Source organism: Mytilus trossulus, chromosome 12 (assembly GCF_036588685.1).
Source record: "Mytilus trossulus isolate FHL-02 chromosome 12, PNRI_Mtr1.1.1.hap1, whole genome shotgun sequence".
Classification (NCBI taxonomy): domain Eukaryota; kingdom Metazoa; phylum Mollusca; class Bivalvia; order Mytilida; family Mytilidae; genus Mytilus; species Mytilus trossulus.
The window spans coordinates 43,676,791-43,696,723 of NC_086384.1; positions in this window are offsets into that span (position 1 = coordinate 43,676,791).

Below are 19,933 nucleotides of genomic sequence, written 5' to 3' on the forward strand. Positions count from 1 at the left end.
TATTTGGCATGTGCGTACCTTGCAAGGTTCACATGCCTGTCAGACAGTTTTCATCTGACTTCGGACCTCATTTCGTGGATCAGTGAACAAGGTTAAATTTTAATGGTCAAGTTCATACATTTATATCTCAGATACTATAAGCAATAGATCTAGTAAATATAATGTATGGCAGGATTGTAAGGTGTACATGTCCAACTGGCAGGTGTCATCTGACCTTGACCTGATTTTCATCGTTTAGTGGTTATAGTTTTTGTGCTTTTGACTGTTTGTCTTATACTGTATGCCATAGGTCTACTATATTTGGTGTATGGAATGATTGTAAGGTGTATATGTCCAACTGGCAGGTGTCATATGACCTTGAACTCATTTTCATGGTTCAGTGGTCAAATTTAAGTTTTTTTAGTTTTGGTCTTTTTTATGCCCCATTTATAGGCATTATGTTTTCTTGTCTGTGTAGTGCGTCCGTTCGTTCGTTCGTCCGTTCGTCCGTCCGTTTGTCCAGCTTCAGGTTAAAGTTTTTGGTCGAGGTAGTTTTTGATGAAGTTGAAGTCTAATCAACACGAAACAAAGTCAACAAAGGAATCACATTACTCGGGAGCATGAACAATTATTTTAAATGTACATTTTGTCTGAATTTGTTGTACACACACATATGATACATGCATGCATTGTTTATGTATTTTAGGTTTAAATACCATACTATATATAATTAGTGAAAGTAATTGATGATAATACTGATGAAAAGTTTGCCGGTAACTTCATCAGATGTCTTAAGATCGTTCAAAAGCCTGTACTAAGCCGTTTGATGTGTATGCGTTTTTGATTTTGCCATTTGATAAGGGACTTTCCGTTTTGAATTTTCCCCGTGTTCCTCATTTTTTGTTAATTTACTTATTTACCAACATACAAGAAATCCATAAAACTTATTGTACTGGTAAAAGGAAAGATTTTTTCGAGTTTTAAGGTTTTGCCATCGTACAATTTATCTAAAATGTGTCATCGTATATGTGCCATATGTGGAGCAGGATCTGCGTACCCTTCTGGAGGACCTGAGATCACCCCCAGTTTTTGTTGAGGTTCGTGTTGTTAAGTTTTTAGTTTTCTATGTTGAATCATGTATACTATTACTTGTCTGTTTCTTTTTTTTATTTTTAGATATAGCGTTTTCAGTTTGATTTCGATCTATGAATTTGACTGTCCCTCTGGTATCTTTCGCTCCTCTTTTACATACATAATGACTTAAGACTTGCATCCAGTTTTAACAAAAGTACAATAAAACAAATCGACCATGGTTCTTGTAGATTTGCTGATTATAATATTCACTGAAAAAATTAATCGTTTCAATAAAAAGCTTGAGGAAAAACATGAATAGCATATTGATTAATTAGTATATGATGATACTAATGTTTAACTTATCATAATTACTGCGCAGAAAATAGATGATGGTTGAGATGGGCTTTGCTATTATGTATTATACATGTTATAAGATCGTTGGTTTTCCCGTTTGAATGGTTTTACACTAGTAATTTTTGGGGCCCTTTATAGCTTGCTGTTCGGTGTGAGCCTAGGCTCCGTGTTAAAGACCGTAGCTTTACCTATATTGCTTAACTTTTATAATTGTGACTTGGATGGAGAGTTGACGCATTGGCACTCATACCACATCTTCATATGTCTATATATCATTTGTATTATATAGAGTTACTCGTCTTCTTTTAGAAAAAAAGTATAGATACATTTTGTTAAGGAACTTCGCTCCTTATTTTCAAAATAACATTTTTTTTTCAAAATGGAGAGTATAAAATCACGGAACTTTTAACACGTCTGACTAAAAATGTATGTCCAAATTGATTTAAGTAGTTAGTAAGTGTTCGATGCCAATAATAAAATATTGTAAGTCCTGTATTACATCCTATTTCTGGTATTAAATTGTATCCCCCTTTGGACCATTTATGTTGCATTTCTGTAAATATTGACAATGCAATTCCCCATAGGAACTCCTTTTACGGCTAAAACTGTACCACTTTTACTATGAAGTTTTGAAAAAAAACTTATCTTAGAATTGAAAGTTCATATGCAATACAATTTTTTTCAAAGGTCAAAATATAGGGCTGTGCGGCATATTTTCAACATGTATATGCCTGAACTTTTCAGAGTTTAAACTAACACTTATGTTCTGATCTACCCCTACCTCGAATGAAGGGTTACCACAGATTTCAATGTAAACAATATGCATATGTATATTTACTGGTAACATTCCCAAGTTATGTCTCTATGAGACGGAACACAGAGAGCATAGCAGGGAACCAGTATGTAAACAAAATTAATTTTCGATGAATATTCTAGATCTCCCCAAAAGAGGCGTTGTTTGAGAAACAGCTATATTTACAAAGTGCAACCTATAAAATTTGTAAGAACATCTTTTAAATTTAAAAAAGAATTAATTACATGGTTTTGTTAGGACCTATACTTTAAAATATACATTATATAGGTCATTGCTTTGTTGTTCTGTGTTTAGATATTGACTACAAATTATTTTTGAACGAGCTTATATGTAATATCAAATATATTTGTTATTTAATCAATGATATAAACAATTAGTTCTGAACAATTTGATAAACACAGTATGTCTATGAAACTATCAATTCTATTTGACTATAATAGAAAATTGATATATAATGTGTTACATCTGTCATCATAACTTATTTTAGAGAACTATGAGTCATATCTAATGCTAGAGTGTTTTCGACACTTTTTTTCACCAAGCTTGAAGATATTGATTGATAATTGGTACATAGTTTTATCATGACAAATTACAGATCAAGTTCAAATGTTTGTTTCGGGCTGATAATTTTGTGCACAGTTATGTTTCTTGGACTTAGAAAAATTACTCATATAATCAGCTTTCCACGCTGTTTTAGTCATGCTTGAATATATTGATTTGATATTTTCTTTTTGTTTACATCATGACAAGTTATAGAGCATGTTAGCATTTTGTTCCATATTAATGATTTTTTTCCCGGTAGGGGACTATGTATTGCAATGAATGCTTGTTGATTTCATTTTTTGTCGAGCATGCGATTTTTGTCGCAGAAAGCTCGACATAGGGATAATGATCCGGGGGCGACGGTGGCGTTAACTAACTTCTTAAAAGCTTTATATTTTAGAAGGTTGAAGACCTGGATGCTTCATACTTTGTATATAAATGCCTTATGTTACGAAGTTTCCGTCTGTCTCATGTCCATTGTCCTTTATCTCATTTTCACGGTTCAGTGATTACATAAAAATTGGTTATTTATTTTGTAATGATAATTTCTCTCTTATTATGAGTAATATGATAACTATATTTGGCATGTGCGTACCTTGCAAGGTTCACATGCCTGTCAGACAGTTTTCATCTGACTTCGGACCTCATTTCGTGGATCAGTGAACAAGGTTAAATTTTAATGGTCAAGTTCATACATTTATATCTCAGATACTATAAGCAATAGATCTAGTAAATATAATGTATGGCAGGATTGTAAGGTGTACATGTCCAACTGGCAGGTGTCATCTGACCTTGACCTGATTTTCATCGTTTAGTGGTTATAGTTTTTGTGCTTTTGACTGTTTGTCTTATACTGTATGCCATAGGTCTACTATATTTGGTGTATGGAATGATTGTAAGGTGTATATGTCCAACTGGCAGGTGTCATATGACCTTGAACTCATTTTCATGGTTCAGTGGTCAAAGTTAAGTTTTTTTAGTTTTGGTCTTTTTTATGCCCCATTTATAGGCATTATGTTTTCTTGTCTGTGTAGTGCGTCCGTTCGTTCGTTCGTCCGTTCGTCCGTTCGTCCGTCCGTTTGTCCAGCTTCAGGTTAAAGTTTTTGGTCGAGGTAGTTTTTGATGAAGTTGAAGTCTAATCAACACGAAACTTAGGAAACAAATTCCCTATGATATAATCATTATAATTTAAATGCCAAATTAGAGATTTTATCCCATTTTCACGGTCCACTGAATATAGAAAATGATAGAGGAGATGGGACATCCGTGTACTGGGGACACATTCTTGTTTCTATTACTATAGGCAATAGGTCAACTATATTAGATGTATTGAATAATTGAAAGGTGTACATGTATTTTTCGTTTGGTTTATATGACCTTGACATCATTTTCTTCGATCATGTTAAGTTAATATGATAGTTGTGTTATAACTTTTAATTAGGACTATCAAAATAAGATCAATGGTTAGTTTAGAAGTTTAGTTCAGTGTGTTAACTCTTGTGTTTTACAGATCTTGCACTTATTTTTAGATAGAGATACAGATGTTACTAGATAAAGCATTGTGGATTTTAGCATTCAATGTTGTGTTACTAACCAGTGAAGTGTATGGTAAGGTATATTGTGGGTTGTTTTTTGTTCTTTTTTTGTTTTAACTATTTGACAAATTATGAAAAAAAAAAAAGATCGACGATGTTAATATATGTATATATTGGTGTGAATCATAGAGCTTTTGCAAATTTAAATGTCTTATTGCAGGTCTGCGGCATATACTGTTTAAAGTTGCAAACATTAAGAGATTGTTATTTTTTATAACGCATTCTTGTTTATAGAGTGTCTATAGAGTATCTTTTAGTCCTAGTATCTATAATGAGTTTATTTATTTGCCATTTTGCTTTTCTTTGTAAACATATTTTTTTATCATGATAAAGATTATAACAAAAGGTTGATTGCTAAACCCTATTTTTTTGAATTTTAAAATTGAGAATTGAAAATGTGTCAAAGAGATAACAACCCGACCAAAGAGCAGAAAACAACCGAAGGCCACCAAAGGGTCTTCAACACAGCAAAAAAAATCCCTTAACAAAAATATGAACAAGTTCAATGAAAATGGATATCATATTAAACTCCAAAACATTTAAATGAACTAAAGTTAAAACTATAACAAGACTAACAAAGACCAGAGTCTCTTGACATGGGACAGGGGCAAAAGAATGGCGCGGTAAACATGTTTTGTTAGATCTCAACCCTCCCCCTTTACCTTGAACCTTATATGTCTGTTTATTTTGCTCTCACATTGTGTTAATATAATGAAATTCTATGATACTACCATACAATCGTTTACATTACTTTTTTTTCTGAAGAAAATCAATCTAACACGTATAAATATAGCAACAACTGACATACCTTAGCCGTATTTGGCACAACTTTTTGGAATTTTGGATCCTGAATGCTCTTATAATTGGACTTGTTTGGCTTTATAAAAATTTTGATATGAACGTCACTGATGAGTCTTATGAAGACAAAACGCGAGTCTGGCGTACTAAATTATAATCCTGGTACCTTTGATAACTATTTACACCACTGGGTCGATGCCACTGCTGGTGGACGTTGCGTCCCCGAGAGTATCACCATCCCAGTAGTCAACACTTCGTTGATGACATGAATATCAATAATGTGGTCATTTTTATAAATTTCCTGTTAACAAAACTTTGAATTTTTCGAAAAACTAAGGTTTTTCTTATCACAGGCATAGATTACCTTAGCCGTATTTGGCACAACTTTTTGGTATTTTGGATCCTCAATGCTCTTCAACTTTGTACTTGTTTAGCTTATTAAATATTTTGATATGAGCGTCACTGATGAGTCTTGTGAAGACGAAACGCGAGTCTGGCGTACTTAATTATAATCCTGGTACCTTTGATAACCATTTACACCACTGGGTCGATGCCACTGCTGGTGAACGTTTCGTCCCTGAGGGTATCGCCAGCCCAGTATTCAACACTTCGGTGATGACATGAATATCAATAATGTGGTCATTTTTATAAATTTCCTGTTTACAAAACATTGAATTTTTCGAGAAACTAAGGATTTTCTTTTAAGACAGACAGCTAGATACCATAAACATACTATGTATACACAAGGCAGAGTCTGAGCTTGATTTGCTATATGATATAATTAAAATACTAAACTGACGAAAAAAGGTCATTTATTCAAAATCATAAAATGCATAAAATACATTTTGCAAATAAAACATTTGACATAAAAGTTCATATTTAATATGAAATAATAATACATAATTAACACGAAATTACATCAACTAATATCATGTCAATTGAATAAATGACAAAGAATAGCAAAGGTGGGGAGAAAAACCTGCTAGAAATCCACTCTTTGGCTGAAAGAGTGGATCTGAAATCCACTCTAAGGCTAAAAGAGTGGATCCCCCCTGATAAGAATCACAAGTTAACACATCAAATGCTGATGATAAAAGGAAGTGACTACAATGCACTTACACGTGAACTCGTGCTGACCCGCAAGGTCATTGACCAATTAGAATGATGATATCCAATCATGCATTGGTCATAAATGAAATTGCTCTGCACGTGAAAACAAGTTATCTAATTTTAACAATTTATCGTATAATTAAGTAGGACACTCTGACCCTTTGACCAGACTAGAGATATCATACATTTACAGTATTAATAGCTCACTCTTTTATTTAAGTTGGTTAGTAATAACCAAATAAAACAGAGTTATCTTCTCTGCTGTCTTAAATTATTTTATTCGGCTTAATTTTCAATTAGCAAATAAAATTGGTTATCCCAGGCATAGATTACCGTAGCCGTTTTTTGCACATCTTTTTGGAATTTTGGATCCTCAATGCTCTTCAATTATGTACTTGTTTGGCTTTATAAATATTTTGATATGAGCGTCACTGATGAGTCTTATGAAGACGAAACGCGCGTCTGGCGTACTAAATTATAATCCTGGTTCCTTGATATCTATATCAATTATTAAGACTATCGGTGTTATGCAAGGTGAGACAACTTTGACATACAGAGGTTTATGCATTGGAAATTATTGATTTGACTATCTCTGCATATAAACAACCAATAGAATTTTGAAAAAAAATAGGTGTTCCCATATTTCTTTAAATTAAGAAAAAATATTACAAAAAGAATTAAAAAAATTATCGTTGCAACTTAAAAATGTTTAATACATTTTTTCCAGAAGTGACATAATTTGTTTTTTCTTCATGATGAAGCTTCTTTCAATAACAATGTATATTGCGTTTCGGTGAATATGAATAAGACAAATGTAAAGAAGGAGCTGTTCGAAGCTTTTGATTGGCTGGAATCTTTACATTTTGTGAAGATACTTTACATATATTAATTCTTTATCATGTACAAGACTAACATCGACATCAGAAAGGCGTTTGTCAGACCACTATAAGAAAAGGTCATGGAAGAGGCTTGTGGCAGTTTTAAGACAAATGTCTGCCTCTTGCTATAATGTTTAAAATTTACATAGCAGACAAAATGTTTTAACAACACTTTTTCCCAACACGCATGTTTGAGTATTTAAAAATAACACCCTACCCACAGAGGGTAAAGTAAGTGTAGGAAAGCGTTGCAAGGTTTATATATAATAAATGTTGAATTGATGACACTATGATTCGTGAGAAGCTATATAAGTTCTGTTTGAAAGTTTGAAAGTAACAATATAAAAGATAAAATATAATTAACTTAAACTATTTTAATATTCTACTATTTATTACAAACTAAAAGTTATGAAAGTATTATATAAAAAAAGTTTTTACAATGTTTATAGAGAACTCAAAATGAATAAAGAAATAATTTAGCAACTGATTTGCAATAAATACTATCTCTTTTTCTTTGAGAAGTACTCAAGAATTTTTTAATTTAAAAAAAACATTTTTCGGGTATATTTACCGCAGGAATCGTATGATTATGTGCAATTAAGGAATAGCAGTACTGTAGTTGAAGAGTTGCCACCGCCAGTTGTAGATTTGACGGTCGCAAATGCAGTTCTACTGGCGACGCGTAGCGGAGACAGTAAAACGGAGATTTCCAACCGTCAAATCAAAGTTGACGGTGGCAACTCTTCAACTACAGTACTGTTATTCCGATTCTAATGCATTACAAAAAGACAAAAAACGATAAAACTTGAAAAAATGTCTAAATTTGACAAATTGAAAAAAATCTGTGAAACTTCATGAATGATTTTGGCACAAAGACGTCATGGCTAAACGTGACGTCATACACATGAAAACTTACAAACTGGAGGTTATTATGTTACCTGTACGCTTCAAATTTCGGATAAAATTACATTAAAACGGCGAATTCGAGGTAGTTGTTGTTTTATTTTCGATTATTAAGTAGTAATCGAGCATTTGTTGATTCAATTAATTCAAAATTGCGGGTCCCTCCTTTATTACGCCTGGTCAACTGTGGATTTGACGGCAACTTTAGCCAATGAAAAAAATTGTAACATCCAAATTGCACTAGAATCATCTTTTTACATGAACATTCGTGTTGGTCAAAATCACAGAAAAGGCAATCCAACGTCTCAAAAACATAATAAACACGAAGAGCTGATCAATTTACAGGTGTGTATTCCACATGTCAAGCTCTAAATTGTTCCGAGTCTAAAATTTGCAATTCTGTAAATATATACAATGCTAATTCCCATAGGATCTCCTTTTGCGGCTTAAACTTTGCTACTTTTACCAGGTAGTTTCGTGAAAAATGCTATCCCAGGATAGAAAGTTTAATGCACTACTATTTTATTCAAAGGTCAAAATATAGGGCTCTGCGCATATTTTTAACATTTATATGCCCTGAACCTCTAACAGTGTTAACTTATACTAAGATTCTGTACTACCCCTACCTGCACTTTCGACATCCTAATAATTAAATTTTAGGCGCTACCATTGTTTTCTATACTGATAACATTTTAAAGTTATGCTTTGTGAGATGAAACACAAAGATCATATCTGGGAACCAGTACGTTACAAAATTAACATACATATGAATATTATATATCTCCCGAAAAAAAGACGGGCTTATGAATGAGTTGTATTTACAAAAATCATATCTAGATATACGAGGTTTGTTTTACATAATATGTATGGCATTTACCTGGTCCTTCGTTGTTTTACTGTTTCCGAAAAATATACAGATTTCATGGTTATTGGTAGGTTACTAAAAAAAAACTCAAAAAAAGCAGCTCGAAATTCATTGATCATATAATATATTGTGAAAAATATATTTCTATGGGCATCTAGGAATATTTATTTATCATATTTTACCAGGTTTAGATAGGCCATGAAATTGGACAAAAAAAGATGTCACATGCTTTATTACATATTTGGCAGCAGTTGGTACAGGTGCAGTTGTTGCAATCCCTTTGGCAATAGCAGCAGCAGGATTTGGCGCTGCTGGTATTGTTGCTGGACCTTTTGCTGCAGGAAATGTGCCCATGATAGCTATCGGAGCCTGGTTTCCCTTTTTACAAGCAGCTGGCGTTTACGATATGGGAACAACTGGTAAAATGATATTAGCGTCCACTGTTTCACCATTGTGTGCAGCTATATGTGGAAGTGTAGAGGAAAGACAAGGTATTTTCTTATCAGATTATGTTACAGTACCGATTACAGTGTGTGAAATGAAGTTTATCAGAGAAAGCACATATTTACAAATAAAAATCATACATATCTTTAACACTGCAAAATGAAAATTTAACTCTGGCATACATTTACGTTACGAGACTTATCTGCAAATATTGTGGATTATACATTGAACATCAATGACATTCTTTGGCAAATATCTGTACGAAGTCAGGAATCTGACAGTTGTTTTTCATTGGTTGAGTTTGACTTCCCTATTTGAACTAACCTTGTAGTTTAGTAAAAAAAAAATATGCTTTTTTTGTACTAAAAATGAATCTTTGAACTGAAATAGTGAAATTCTAAATTTTGTTTAATAAAAATTGTTTTTAATATTTTTTTTCACAGATTTGAAATGTTACACTCATAGAATTAAAGGAATGAAGGGCTTGGATGAATATCTGATACGAGCAGAACAAGTAAAGAATATTAAGCAGTGTGAACATCAATGCAACGATGATGCTGCTTGCAGGGCCTTCAGATACCTTCCAAGAAATAGCTTTTGCTTTTTATACAAGGTACACAAATATATTGAAGATGATATTAGTGAAAGCCAATTTTAAATAAAACGTTGTAGTTTATGTTACATGAACGCAACGAAAAATGCCAAAGTACGCGATGATGAAATCGTGCAGTTTGGGAAGCATCTTCTCCCAAGGAATGTGAGATTCGATGTATTAAAACTGACGACTGCAAGGCTGTTCATTTTGATGGACAAAAATGTTTCAAATTAAACACCAAAACGGAACCAAAAGAGAATACAGGCACTGACTTTTCAGCAAAGATATGTGTAGAGTTCAGCGATATAGCACTTGAATATGATGGTCAGATTTCAATTCAGACTATTTACCCTGGATTTAAATAATAATGAAATCTATGAAAAAATTAAGCGTTAGAAACGAAAATATTTTCGGAAACAAGATTATTTGTCTTAATCTTTATATGAATTTTGTCTTTTTGTAAGAGAGATAATTAAGATACCACAGTTAGTGTATGAACAGATGTTTCAATCTAGTTAGATAAAAAAGAACCCCTTGATTCTAATTGTCAAAAAAAGAAAACAAATTTATCTCAATACTTTTTCAAAATTTACTGGAAGGAGACCAGGATCCTCCAAAACAAAACCTAATTTTAAATTGATCAAATATCAAAGATGGTGCTTCTTGATTAGAGAAATCAAAATGACATCATTTGACAAATTTTTAACTGAAATTCTATTCATGAATCAAGAGATGTGATATGTTTGAAAATGAGACAACTGTATAACAGAGTCCAAATTGCTTGGATGTCACCATACAGTCTTCAACAATGAGAAAACCCATACCGTATTGTCAGCTTTAAAAGCCACGACATGACAAAATGTGGATCATTTCAAACGTGAAAGCATTTTACAATATAACGGAAAAACAATTACCACCAACAGCAACTATCGCAAACTAATGAATTAAGGCTATCAAATATGTTTCTTTTATTTCTTTTTAGGTGACAAATACAAGAAAAACGGGAATAGCTGAATGTAATTGATAAGTGCAAGATTATTGAATTTTGAAAATTAAATTGATGAATAAAATGTGTTGAGAAAAGGAAATGTTAAAAACCAAGCTAAGATATTTATTTTAGTTTTCTGTTTTGTGATTAAATTAATTTTAGCCGCAAATCCTTAATCACGGTTAACCAATTTATCTTTTTTGACCAGTTAGTATTGAATAGTATTTGTTGTTTATGAAACCATGTTAGATAAATGTTAGAAATATTTATGTTTTAATTCTTTTTTCTTGGAGTAGTAAAAACCTTTGTTTTGTTAAACCATGAAATCTTTGATAAGTTGCATTATTTGAACACCGAAAAGTTTTTTTGGAGAAATTCAGATAATGTTTCATTTCGTCTTTGAATTTAGACAACAGTATTGTATTGATGTTTCATTCTCATAAAGCGATTATGAAGACACATACTAAGGTAACAAACTAAATATGAAGATATTGCATGCATTTTTAAAGGAGGTAGACTATTGCGTCGATAGGATGAGTCATTCCTCTTATACCAAGCGCTACTCGCCATATAATTATAGTTCTAACAGGTTAGATTACAGACTAGACCACAGTTATGGTATTGATAGATTTGAAACGGCGCAAATATGTAGGCATTGGGTTTAGAAGCAGACATATCGTATTCAGATTTAGATGTGTATACATCATACCATGATAATAGACGGTATGTTACTGCTAAGAAATAGGAGGTTAACAGTCAGAAAGTTGTTGAAATCATCACGTTTGTAAAATATTATAGTTTGAAGTCGTCAAACTGGGTCAATATCGACGAAGAGATCAAGATACGATGCATACCGTCTAGTTAAGTTGTATCCATCAGCTTAAATCAGATAACTTAGGAACAAATGTAGGGAGAAAATATCAAAGTATTTAAGTTACTGTACAATGTATGAGTTGTTGGTCAAAATTCAGTTTGTGAAATTTTCACAGCACACTATTTTAAAATGATAAGTATCAACATCATTTATTAAGAAAGTTTTTGAAAAGCGTCATTATAAAACTTCTTTCGGGGTGGCATTGCTTCCAGTGTAGTTCTAAAATAACATCATATTAGTGAAAATATGGACTAAATTCGTTGACCTTTGATATTTTTTTCATGATTTGGAGGCACATACAGATTTAATAATATCTTTACTAGTCAAAACAATGTTTAACAAAATATCAAACATTATATAATCAAATAATGATTTTCTATGTTTCTCAACCATTTGATTTCAATATATATAGCGTAAAAACTCATCAAAAATATATAGCTTATATATATCGTTTACAACAAACGAGCGATATTTGGCTAGCAACAAAACCAGGTTCAACCCACCACTTTTTCTTCAGATGTCATGTACCAAATCTCGAATTTCTGAAGACCCTCTTTAATTTTTGTAAATCTAAAGGACAATTCCTTATTAAAACATGCAAATAAGCATGCACTATACCGTTTTTGAACAGATTTTTTTTTTGGATATTCAAAACAAATAATGTAAGTACTCATATTTGCTGTTCCATGTAATGTTCATTTAAGTCACGAAGAACTTTTGATCCGCCAAAATATCATCCCTGTCAAATCATATATTTTTATACTTGGGGTTACCTTAGTCGTCATATATTCAGTATTCGTTTACAAGACACTCGTAGTAGTACGATTCACATATTATACAATAATATTTGAAGGTGTGTCTGTAGGAACAAGAACATGTTTATCATGAAGTCTCTGAAAGCGGACTTTGATTGATCAATCATCCAGTTTTTTAACTTATAAATTCTACATTGTAACAGTGTCCAGTTTAGCACATGCTGGGGCGAAGTCCACAATGGAATTGATAATTATTTTTAATGTATGGTTCCAAATTATGGGTTTCAAATAATACAAATAATTCAAGCAGATAAAATGCCATCCACCACCTATGGTACTTTGATTTTGTTTGATTCAAGATACCTGATACTATTAACTGTTAGTGATTGGAAACATGTTTACAAGCATATTGGTAAATACTGCTTAATAGAAGTTTAACTGTTCAACACTTATCAGAAGAAAACATGCCTTATGCCTTAAGTTAAATTTTATACATTTTCTTTATTTTATGAAAATATTAAATTAAGATGGAAAAATCTTATAAATCTTACAAGTTGTACAGTGACCAAATTGAGTTTTCAAGTAGACTAAAGTAGAAGTAAAGAAAAGTAAAATTAGTTTTGTTAGATTGATTATAAATGAAGACACATATGAAATCCCCAAAATACTATATTGCCCTGCATTCTTAATTTTTGTTAAAATGTGCATGCAAACATTAAAATCCAGTTTCACTAATTTTATAGAACAGTTTCATTTAGCAAATTGCGATATTCTTTTGCTACCTATAACTATCAACCTCGCTATCAACTAATCATTAACATACTATTTTTGTGAAGGAGTTTTCCCATTTAAATATACCTAAAAACCATCAGAGCGCATTTAACACATTTAAACTTCCGACTCGAACTGCATTTGTTGTTGTTCCCTGCTTGACAACAGTACATTTTCGATATTTAATAGGAAAGGTAATTTCGGCACTTTATTATTATTTTAATTTTATGCATATTATCATATATCGTATGTAAAACAACTCGATACAACTACAATACTGTATCTGCTAAAGACTATATACCGATAAATGTATTTAAGTGTATAAGAAGCCATTTCATATTGATATTGCATTCGGATAATTGGACGAGAAAATACACGAAGCGTCATATGATTTTTTTTTAAATAAGGCAACAGTAGTATACCGGTGTGTAAACGTCATAAATCGATTGAGAAAAAATCTGGGTTATAATCAAAACCGAGGGAAACACATCAACAATAAAAAGTCAACAAAGGAATCACATTACTCGAGACCATGAACATGTATTGTGAATGCACATTTTGTCTGAGTTTGTTGTACACACATATGCAACATGAATGCATTGTTAATGTACTCAAAGTTTAAATACCATATTATTAATGGCGATAATTTGTATAAAAAATGATGATAATACAGATAAAATGCTTGCCGGTAATTTCATCAGATGTCATCAGATCGTTCAAATGTCTGTACTAAGTCCGGGATATGACAGCCGTTTGATGTGTTTGAGCTTTTGATTTCGCTGTTTCATAAGGGACTTTCCGTTTTGAATTTTCCCTGGTATTCTGTCTTTCTATAACTACTTTTTAACATTATCATAATGTACGAACTTACAAGACAAAAGAAATTCATAAACTTTACTGTACTGGTAAAAGGATAGATTTTGCGAGTTCCAAGTTCTTGTCATCGTTCAATTTATCTAAAATGTGTCATCGTATATGAAACATTCCATATGTGCCACATGTGGAGCAGGATCTTCTTATCCTTTAGGAGCACATGAGATCACCCCCAGTTTTTGGTGAGGTTCGTGTTACTCAGTCTTTAGTTTTCTATGTTGAATTATGTGTACTATTATTTGTCTCTTCGATTTTTCATTATAAGCCATGGCGTTGTCACTTTGTTTTCGGTTTATGAGTTTGACTACCCCTCTTGTATCTTTTGCACCTTTTTTTTTACATACATCTCTAGTCTCGATATTGACTAAAGACTTGTCATCCAGTTTTAACAGGATGAGAACTTCTGGTTCTTGTAAATTTACTGATTATATTCACAAAAAAAGTTTAATCGTTTCAATAAAAAGCTTTAGGAAAAACATGAATAGCATATTGTTTAAGTCGAATATGATAGTATTAATGCTTAGCTTATCATAATTACAGTGCGAAGAAAATAGATGATGGTTTAGATGGGCTATTGTTGTTAAGTTTTATACATGTTATAAGACCGTTAGTTTTCCCGTTTGAATGGTTTTACACTAGTAATTTTTGGGGCACTTTATAGCTTGCTGTTCGGTGTGAGCCTAGGCTCCGTGTTGAAGACCGTACCTTGACCTATAATGGTTTACTTTTATAATTGTGACTTGGATGGAAAGTTGTCTCATTGGCACTCATACAACATCTTCCTATATCTATATATCATTTGTTGTCATCTGTATTATTTATAGTTACTCTTCTTCTTTTAGAAAAAAGTATAGATACATATTTTTTAAGGATTTTCGCTTCTTATTTTCAAAATAACCTTTATTTTTTTTAAATGGAAAGTATATAATCACGGAACGTTGAACACGACTGACTAAAAATGTATGTGCAAATTGATGTTAGTAGTTAGTAAGTGTTTGATGCCAACACTAATAAAGTTTCATTTCCGTATATCCTATTCCTGGTATCAAGTAGTTTCCCCTTGTGTTCCCTTTAAAATTTGTTAGACCATCTTTTAAATATTTATAAAAACTAATTACATGGTTATGTTAGGACCTACAATGTATATATTAAAATATATGATCTTGCTTTATTGTACTTTGTTCAGATATTGGCTAAAAATATTTTTGAATTTGCAAACATGTTTCATCCAATCTTATAGTTATTTAATCAATGGTATAAACAATTATGTAATATGTAATATGTAGTCCACGATGATATATTTTCTTTTAAATTTCCTTTTTTTTTTTTTTTTTTTTTTTATTTACAGATATTGTATTTATTTTTCGAAAGAGATAAATATGTTACTAGAGAAAGCATTGTGGATTATAGCATTCACTGTTGTGTTACTAAGCAGTGAAGTGTATGGTAGGGTATATATTGTTTTTCACTTTTGTTTATTTACAAATTATGAAAAAAATAGATAGACGGTGTTAAAATATGTATCTATTTGTGTGAATCATAAAAGTCTTGCAATTTAAAATGTCTTAATGCAGGTCGGCGGCATAGTCTGTTTAAAGTTGCAAAAATGAAGAAATAATTATTTTTATAACGAATTCTTGTTAATAGACTTACTATAGAGAGTTCTCATTTTTCTTTTCTTTTTTGTGATAGTTGTTTGTTTTTATCGTGATAAAGATTATAACAAAATGTTGACTGCTTCATCCCAATTTTCGGCATTTTTAAATTGAGAATGGAAAAGGCGAATGTTTCAAAGAGATAAACCCCGACCAAAGAGCAGAAAACAGCCAAAAGCCACCAATGGGTCTTCAACACAGCGAAAAAATCCCACAACTGGAGTCGGGCTTCAGCTGGCCCCTAAACAAAAATGTATACTAGTTCAATGAAAATGGACATCAAACTCCAAAACATTTAAATCAGCTGAATTTAAAAAACCCCAAGACTAACAAAGGCCAGAGGCATCAGACATGGGATAGGCACAAACATGTGGCTGGCTTGGGTAAACGTGTTTTTTAGATCTCAACCGTCCCCGTTACCTCAAACCTGATATGTCTGTTTAGTTTGCTCTCACATTGTGTCAATATAATGGAATTCTATGCGACTATTATACTAGTGATAATATTATAAGCTAGCAATAAATCAAGTTTTAATCCCCATTTTCTACATAAGAAAGGTCTGTACCAAGTCGGGAATATAAGAGTTGTTTTCAATTCCTGTGATATGTTTAAGCTTTTTATTTTGCCATATGAAAAGGGACTATTTGTTTAAATTTTTATATATTTTACTTTTTTCTGGAAAAAATAAATCTTACACGTATAAATATAGTAACAACTGACATATTAATTATTAGGAATATCGGTGATATGCAAGATGAGACACTTTGACATAACAGTGGTTTATGCATATGCAATTATTGATCTGACTATCACCGCATATACATTTTTTTTTTAAAACAACCAATAGAATTTTGAATGAGAAAAAATAACCAGCATCGAATAGGTATTCCAATATTTCTTTTAAGTTAACTAAAGAATAAAAAATTAAAAAAATTTAACGGTAAAATTTTAAAAAGTTTAATACATTTTAAACCAAAATAATATGGTACCCGAAATGACGGATTATTTTTTCTATGGAGCTACTTTCAATTGCAATAAATATTGATTTTGGATGAGTATGAATAAGACAACATTTCAACAATTTTAGTTAGACAAAACAACTCATGAAAGCGCTATCAGAAGCCTTTAATTGGCCGGAGTGTTTAAATTTTGTGAAGATATTTTACATATATTTATTCTTCAATATGTACAACACTAACATCCAAATCAGGAAGCCATGCAAGAGACCACTTAAACAAACAGTCTCGAAGAGGTTTGTGGTAGTTTCTGCTTTTTCCCATTATGTTTTAATGTTCCAATTGCAGACAAAATGTCTTTACAACACTTTTTTCAAACACAAATATTTGAGTCTTTTAAAAAACATTCTTTTCTAACCCTTTCCATTAAAAAATCCACAGAGGGCATGTTTTTAAAAGCGTTTTGAAGTTTTTATGTTGTAATACTGACACTTTGATCCTTTAGAAGCTAGAATATGAACTGTTTGAAAGGAACAATATAAAAGATAACACATAGTTAACTTAAATTATTCTAATTTTTCTACCATTTATTACTTATTTAATTTAAATCCACAGAGGAAAAAGTAATTTTTTTAAAAGTTTTATTGTTGTTATACTGACACTTTGATCGGTGAGAAGCTAGAATACGTTCTGTTTGAAAGTAACAATATAAAAGATAACACAAAGAGGGGCAAAAGATACCAGAAAGACAGCCAAAATCATAGATCGAAAATAAACTGACAACGCCATTGATTAAAAGTAAAAAGACAAACTGACAAATAATAGTACACTAGACACAACATAGAAAATTAAACACCAAGCAACACAAACCCCAACAAAAACGGGAGTTGATCTCAGGTTCTCCGGAAGGGTAAATAAAGGCAACAGAAGAATACCGGTGTTCGAAAGTCATAAATCGATTGAAAGAAAGCAAAGCCGGGATACAAACTAAAACGGAGGAAAACACATCAACAATAAGAGGAAAACAACGAAACAACAGAAACACTGAAGTTCGACAAAAACCAAAACGACAATGCAACATACACAGAAACAAACTATAAGATAACAATTGCCATTTTCCTGACATGGTACAGGACCTTATAGGAAAGAAATGGTGGGTTTAACCTGATTTTGCGGTTAGTAAAACCTTGCGCATTTATGGCAATGTTAAATATAACACTAAAATGACAACATTACATGACAGGACTACAGTAAAACTAAATGCAAGAACATTCAGGACAGAGAAATACACAAGTAAACATTAAAATAGGACATTTGACATGGTAATAGTTATCGAAGGTACCAGGCTTATAATTTAATACACCATACGTGCTTTCCGTCTACATAAGACTCACTCCTCATTTCCTTTCTCCAATACATGATCAATCAAACACCATCTATTCCTTTTAATATCCGTCTCAGGTCTTTGTTTGTTATAGTATTGGACCATTACATCTTACAGATTTAACTTAAGCAGGTGTTATAGAATGTGGAAAGCCTTTTCATGTCTGATTGCATAATTCTTCAGCATTCTGCCCCATAATGAAGAACTGACTTCACATTGCTGATGTATATTCTGATCTTTATTTTCAGACTGATTGACTTTCTCTTCCATATGGGCTGTTATTGGCAGAATGCAGATGTGGCTTTGCTTATTCTGGCTCTTATATCTTTTACTCTTCCATTGGTGTTGTTTCCACTATATATTAATTCCTCAACCTCTTCTATGATGTTATTACCCAAGTGCACAGGTTGCATTGTGTTACTGTTGAAGCTCAAAAGCTTGGTCTTCTTCTCATTTATAGTCAGGCCTATACTTTGCGCTGTTTCATTCAGTCTAGTGATTTTGTTCTGCAAGTTGTTCCTGTTGCTTGAAATTAGACAAATGTCATCAGCAGAATCTAAATTCTCTAGTAGGGAATTCATGGTCCATCTGAAGCCTGTGATTTTATTTCCCAATATTGTTCTCATACACCAATCTATTGTTGTAATAGATAAGATAGGAGATATTATACATCCTTAGCGTACTCCAGATGTTACTTGAAACCATTCTGACTGTTGACCGTAATGTAATACACAGCATTCATAGTTGTTGCAGAAAGCTTATATTAAAGTGATTATGTTTAATAGTACACCATATGCCTTTTAATTCTTTCAAAGGCTCTACGAATGTCGATGAAATTAAGGACTAGTTTGTTTTGCCACTCTATACTTTGCTCTATTATATGTCTGATAATAAACTCATCATAGATACCAGGATTAAAATTTTATATTACGCCAGACGCGCGTTTCGTCTACAAAAGATTCATCAGTTACGCTCGAATCAAAAAATGTTTAAAAGGCCAAAAAAAGAACGAAGTTGAAGAGCATTGAGGACCAAAAATTTCTAAAAAGTTTTGACAAATACAGCTAAGGTAATCAATTCCTTGGGTAAAAAAGCCTTAGTTTTAAAAAAAATTAAAGTTTTGATAACAGTTAATTTATAATTGTGAACATATCAATGATAACTCAAGTCAACACATAAGTTCTGACTACTGGGCTGGTGATACCCTTGGGGAAATAAATCTCCACCAGCAGTGGCATCGACACAGTGGTTGCAAATAAACTCATCATAGATACCAAGATTAAAATTTTATATTACGCAAACCTATGGTCGATACATCGTCTACCTCATCTAAACCCTGCCTGCTCTTTTCTTGTTTGGTACTGACAGCAAAATTATACCGCCAGTTAATTAGTCGTATTTCTATTTTATAATTAATATATGTCTTTCCGTATGTAAAGATCAGATTGTACTGATAAAACATGAAAATCTGGAATTTAGCCGTGACTGGTTGCACAAAAATATTTCATACATAGATATAAGAAGATGAGGTATGAGTGCTAATGAGACAGCTCTCCATTCAAGTCCCAATTTATAAAAGAAAATCACATATAGCTCCAAGTACGGCCTCCAACACCGACCATTGACTCACACCGAACAGCAAGCTACAAAAGGCCTTAAAAATTAACAGACTAAGTGTTAAACCATTTAAAGTCTTATCAATATAAAAAACCAGAACACTTATGA